This window comes from Macrobrachium nipponense, chromosome 27 (assembly GCF_015104395.2).
Source record: "Macrobrachium nipponense isolate FS-2020 chromosome 27, ASM1510439v2, whole genome shotgun sequence".
In the NCBI taxonomy this organism is placed as follows: Eukaryota; Metazoa; Arthropoda; class Malacostraca; order Decapoda; family Palaemonidae; genus Macrobrachium; species Macrobrachium nipponense.
The window spans coordinates 72,935,267-72,942,329 of NC_087216.1; the positions used below are offsets into that span (position 1 = coordinate 72,935,267).

A 7,063-nucleotide genomic window follows, 5' to 3' on the forward strand; every position below is an offset into this window, starting at 1 on the left:
GTATATATATTTATATATAAACACATATGTATATCTATGCATAAGTAATATAGTATGTGCACATATATGTATTTACAGACATACTATATATATATATATATATATATATATCTATATATATATATATATATATATATATATATATAGAATATATTATATATATATATATATATATATATATAAATATACATCCATACACGAGTATGCATGAGTGCTCCTACCCTTTTGAACGGAATATAATCTACTTCCCCCCACAAAAGATATCACCATCTCGAAGAAAAAGAAACATAACGCACCATCCACCCACTCCCCTTCCCCCCCAAAAAAGGGGCGGGGGAGACTTTGGCCCCTCCCCACATAATCCCGAGATGCATTCGCTGCTTCCCCCCCCAACCTCCCCAAAAATGACTTCCCATTACACGCGAATCACGATGTGATCATTTCTGATTAAGGGAAGAAATCTGAGGGAGATTTGAGCTGGTTTGAAAATGGCGAAATTTTAAGTTTTGTTGTTCTTGCATTAAAGATGGAGGTATTTTGGTTTGGGGAATCTATATATATACTATGCTTCTGTGATTTGATTATCAAGCCGTTCTGCAAATCTCCGCCAGGGTAGTTGATATACTATAGTAGAATCACATCAACCGCGCATCTGATGTCTAGGCCCGTCCCTTACGACGCTCCTGATTGGCTGTTGATAAGCCAATCACAGGGCTAGAAACTCTTCTCAGTCTCTCTCTCGAGAGAGTTCACATACGCAGGATGTACTATGTTCCACCTCTCCTGAGGGATACTTTTGAGAGACGTATCCCTCAGGAGAGGTGGAAGAAACATCCTGCCTATGTGCTCTCTCTCTCTCTCGAGAGAGAGAGACTGCGAATTTCCAGTCCTGTGATTGGCTTATCAACAGCCAATCAGGAGTGTTGTAAGGGACTGGCCTGGACATCAGATGCTCGGTTGATGTGAATCTACTATAGCTACGAGGAGGAGTTGGGGTTGTTAGCAAAGAGCATTTCGTGGTTCCTTTTACTGTATCTCCGTTCATATTCCAATTCCTGACGAGTGTTACATAATGCAGCGGCCTCAATTCAGGAATGATTCCAGTCCATTCCATCGCTAAGTCTTCCTCGTACCTCCCCACATTCCGATGAACTCCCACGCGCAATGATTCTAATCATAATTGGCAAATCCTCCCCGACATTTCATTAATAAATCGAGCGGCCCAAAAGGCACTCGTAACTCACGGGCGGGAATTCCGAACATGGCGGCGTCAGGTGGCCCCCAGACTGGTTTTAATCACTCCTTGTTTTACATTCGTGTTTGTACTAATTAGTAGTCATCATTTCTCTGATTCGTGGCGCGTTTTCACGCTCTCTCTCTCTCTCTTTTTATCTATGGCGAGCAGTTTTTTTTCTCTCTCTCTTTTGGCGAGTTTTTTCCTCTCTCTCTCTCTGGAGAGCAGTTACTTTCAATCTTTCTCTATCTGATAAGCAGTTTCTCTCTTTATCGAGCAATTTCTCTCTCTCTGGAGAGCAGTTACCCTCAATCTCTCTCTCTCTCTTTAACTCACTCTAAGGCGAGCAGTTTCTCTCTTTCTCAGACGAGCAATTTCTCTCAATCTCTCTCACAGACAAGCAGTTTCTCTAAAGCTCTCTCACATACGATCAGTTTATCTCTCCCTCAGAGGAGCAGTTTCTCTCAAGCTATCTCTCAGACGAGCAGCTTCTTTTGTTCTCTCTCTGGCGAGCAATTTCTCTCAATCTCTCTCTCTCGGACGAGCAATTTCTCTCTGTAACTCACTCTCATACGCGCAGTTTCCCCCCCTCTCTCTCTCTGTGCATTTGAGAGACGGGAATTGTTGGAACCGGATGCTTTTAAACTATTTTATTCCGGATTCGTTGTGGGGGGGGGGGGGGGGGGGGGGGGGGGGGGGGGGGGGGGGGGGGGGCGGGGGGGGGGGGGGGGGGCGGCGGAGGGCGGCAAAACTATGCGCATTTCATACGACGTGAGTTTGATGGGATCGCATGTATGTATAAGTTTGCATGTATGCGTATTCGTCGATAGGTAAATATATTAGCGTAAACAGTGTACAGAATTGAGATGTATTCCTTCATCTACGAATGCACAAATATGCACATATATGTACAACTGACGCGAGCATGCAATATACTATATAATAATATATATATATATATATATTATATATATATATATTTATATATATTTATATATGAATACAGAGAGAGAGAGCGAGAGAATGATTTTGAGATTAATATGATTATTATTTGAGCTAGCCTTTTATGTGTATTATATACATATAGGTACATTATGTACATATAGAAATATATCTATGTATATATACATAAACATATAATACAAGCAAGCACAGGCGGCTACATCAAGCAGTTCGAACGATTCTGAAAAAAGATTCGGTACGACAACTTCCATGCACATCATAAATAGAGCGTGGCGCTGCCAGGCGTACGATGATAATTCCCAAATTGAAAAAAAATTATTAAAAAAAAAACCAAATTGCAAAATGTCACCTAAAGGGAACTGAATGACGCAAGGATGCTATTTATTTTTTTTTTAGCAAAGAATTGAGCAATTTGTTTCGAGATATCCGTTTATGGTATAGTGCATGCATAGGTATTATCACTATTTTGTAAGATATGTGTATGTTAGGTATGTATGTATGCATTATAGGTGCGTGCGTTTATATATACATATTATACTATATATATGTAGTATATATAAAACACACACACACACACACACATATATATATATATATTATATATATATATATATAATATATACAGGGGTGTCCATGAAGTTCCAGTACCACTACAAGTATTTATTGCTTGTAATGGTACTAGGAATTTATGGACACCCTGCATATAGATATATATACACACATACATATATAAATATATATACGTATATGCATGCCTGAATTAATAAATTTATTAAATGATCACGTGTTAAACAATGTTCGATAAATGTATATAAACAAGTACACAGTATTCATGAATATATATCTACACATACACATGTCTAAAAATGAATGATAAACGCTACATGCGCATGTATATGTGATACATATTCACAGTATACAGAAATATACACCAACACACATGTATACATGTGTAGTTCCAAAGAGTTCTTGCAATTATTATGATGATTGGAGAATAGTGAAAACAGATAGCAATGATAATAATAATAATAATAATAATAATAATAATAATAATAATAATAATAATGGTATACAGTGCCATTCTTTTGAACGAATAATAATAATAATAATAATAATAATAATAATAATAATAATATAGTAATAATAATAAATGGCAAACATAAACATTAAAAATCACGCAGATGACAGGGCATCATTTATACCTCATTATTCTGATGCATATAATGAGAATAATGATGAATTTGATGAATAATGATATGATGACGAGTCAAAATCATTATATACAGACACGCAGAATGTATACCTATCATTATACGTCCTCATGATGATAAAATGATGGTATGATGAGTTAAAATCATTATATACAGACTCGTAAAATGCATACTTAACATTATACGTCCTTACGATGATAAAATGATGGCATAATAAGTTAAAATCATTATAATCAGACTCATTAAATACATAACATTATACGTCCTTATGATGGTAAAATGATGGTATGATGAGTGTTAAAATCATTATATTCAGACAATTAAATATACTTAATAAGTGACTTAATAATATAAAATTACCAACAATAATAAATTGCTATTAAAGCCAAAGTTACACCCATAAAAAAAACGGAAAATTAGGCCCAATGGTATAGGCCTAATTTGCTTGGTCCAAAAAAACACAATAGGCCGAAGAATTGAATGTTCGTGTGATGCGTAAACAAACACAGTAGTTTTAATTTCCATCACTGAAAAATATATATAATATATATATATATAAAAGCACTGGGTATCACTGTAATTTTCCCACTTTGTATTTCGTATCAAATCTATTAGATTATTTTCGTCATTTTTTCCGCTCTCTCTCTCTTGATTTTTTCCCGATATTTTTCTATTCGTTTCATTCACACGTTTTCGGCACACGTCACAGTTTTAAAATGAAAACAAATAAATAAATAAACATACGCCAGCAATACGACCCAAGACGTAAACAAGGTATGTTCGCTGTGTGTGTGAATGATGGAACGAAGAAGAAGAAGGAAAGAAAAAAAAATGAGATAAAAAAAAAATAAGTGAAGATTAAACCTGCGCAATGTATGTTTTGAGACAGTCTGCCCACCGCACTCGATACCCGGTCCATTCCCCTTCGAAAAAGGCGGTCTATTCCGATTCTAAATTCACAGGGTATCCGCCAGTGCCCTCCTCGTATCCCAGGCGATGGGCACGGACGTCAACTGGATATCTAAACACCCCGGGGGGCCGAATTACGTGGGGCTTAAAAAAAAAATGTGCGCGAAGCGTTCCGCTGCTCTTGGCTTCTCTCTCTCTGGATATCCCAGTGTCGGATGCTGGCTGGCTGCTCGGATGCTCGACGCCGTGTCGGGACATCTGTGTATGTGTCGTCGTCGTACCTCCCCCTCCCCGCCCCCGGTCCTATCCCCACCTCCTCCAGAATCAAAAACCCTCCTAGGGGCTTTTAATCGCAATCTAATCCTTCTCGTTAAGACGTATATATGCACCTAGGGCTTATTACTGATGACGAGAAGAAGTCGGGATATGGTAGTTAGACGCGGTTTGACCAGAACGGGTTTCGAATCGTCGTACGTCTGGCGCGAGTATTGATTGTGGCGGTCGGCCCGGAATCGATAGCAGCGCCACACACGTCGAAGGAGGAAGAGGAGGAGCTGGTGGTTCCAACGGAAAAATATTCAAACACCGTCGTCCTTTAGGCCCCCATCATGCCCCTGGGCTGTTTTTTGGACTTTCGGGGATGTTCGTTAAACGGAAGGAAGGCCGAAGGGGGCGGGGGGTAGGCGAAACAAAAAGGCGAGTGAAAGGCCTCTCTCACACACACACACACATATCTCTTGACCTGCGCATATACGTTACAGCCAACGTCTTGTTTTAAAGATGATGGTAGAGACAGTGGGAGCTACTTGGCTGATGTGAACCAAACACCCCTTAGCCACCCCCCCCCAACCCTCTTCCATTCATGGGGGGACAGGGGGGATACCCACCCATTGGTAAATAGACCTCCAACCCCACCACCACCACCTCTACACATGCCATGAAGGGAGGTGGGCAATCCACGCCCACCGCTATAGTTTTTCTAATTATTATTATTATTATTTTCGGTTATTTTAAAAATGATAAGTTATATATATATATATATATATATATATATATATATATATATATATATATATATATATATATATATATATATATATATATACACACACGTTTAAATATATAATATACACATAATTATATATAGGTACATCTAACTTTTTTATTTTAAATTTATTTTGAAAAATCTTTCAGAAGTTTGGTCAGATGCAATACAGTTTGCAAGGTCGCTCCCAACCTCCCCCCCCCCCCCTCAATGAATAACAAGGCGTGATCCGACCTCCAGGTTAATCGGAGCGCGTGCAAGATTTTCTCCTCACGTATGAGTTGTAAATATATTCCTAACTTTTGACGCGAATTAGAATGTGCTAAAGTCCACGGTCAAACACCGCCTTGTTTCACTGACGGTAATTAAGATGAATACGCTATATTTTATTGGAAATAATTTTTCTGTATTGTTTTAATTCTTCATTTTCATTCTACGCTAAACACATTTTTCAGACCTTTTTAGGCTCCTGCCATAGGACCTATTCCTAACTCCCAAACAAGAACAACAAATTATGTTTGCAGGCTTTAACTCCCCAAGAAGCTCAAGAATATAAACTTCCATGAGTACTTCCACCCTCTGGAATTGGCATTTGTAATTTGAACAGGTTTTTAGGTACGATTATAATCATCGTAAAAGATCGGGAAAAATTGAACGATAAATGCTATGTTAAAAAAATGATTCAATCAATTACGGACGCATAATTATGCAGTCTTATCTATTATAAATAACATAATGGCAGTTTACGTGCATTATTGTATCATTAGGTAAACTATTCGTGCTAAGCTTGTCTGGAGTCTCGCTTGGAATGTTAGGTAATGCCTCGTTCCAAGTTTGTAAACTTACCATGCCTAGTTTAAATATGGCTCTCTCTCTCCTCTCATCTCCTCTCGCTCAATCCTCATCTCCCGGTCCTCGGTTCTTTCTCTCTCTCTCTCTATTATATTATTATATATATATATTATATATTATATATAAATATATGTTTTGTTTGGAAAACAGTCATTATTAAAGTATTGTTGTAAGAAAAGGAGTTTACTTTGATATATTTATACGTATATGTATTAATATGTATATATATATATATATATATATATATATATATATATATAAATATATATATATGTGTATATATGTATATATATATATATATATATAATATAATAATATATATATATATTATATATATATATATATATATATATATACATATATATATATTGAAATTTTAATTTGGAAAGAAGCAGTTATTATTAAAGTATATTGTTGCAAGAGAGGCAGTTTAGTTTGAAATTAGAAAAAAGCAGAAACTATTGAAAGTTTGAACAAGCAAGACCAGTGAACGTTTATTTTTTATAAAAATAGTAGTAGTATTGAAATTGTCATTTTCTTTGAAGATTAAAATACCTAAAATAGTAATATGATCAAGTCAGGCGAAGGCAAGCAAGCAAGCAAGCATTCTGGAATGATAAACGAGGGATCCCTAACACAAGCAGAGGAAGTCGATGGTGATTTTATAAATAAAAAAAAAAAGTGAGCTAAGCTTAGGGTAGATTTACGCGTTAGAGCTTAGGGTCAATATCGTAATGGTTGAGATTTAAAAAAAAAAATAAATAAGAACGCTTTTCACCGAGTACGGCAAATCACATCTCAGGTTGTAATATGTATGTAGTAAGATTTATTTAATATATATATATATAT

At 36.6% G+C, this 7,063-nt stretch overlaps 1 protein-coding gene across 2 annotated transcripts in view; it reads right to left on the reverse strand.

Annotated features, from left to right (window-relative positions):
• The window catches only part of LOC135201087 (TWiK family of potassium channels protein 7-like), a 182,895-nt gene extending 178,315 nt beyond the window's left edge, over positions 1 to 4,580 (reverse strand). The window contains exon 1 of one of the 2 annotated variants that reach the window (XM_064229976.1): positions 4,456 to 4,580. The gene's annotated coding sequence lies outside the window, so the exon portion shown is untranslated. Of the gene's footprint in view, positions 1 to 4,272 lie in introns of both variants that reach the window. The other variant, XM_064229977.1, reaches the window with a different exon arrangement.
• Positions 4,581 to 7,063: the final 2,483 nt, after the last annotated feature.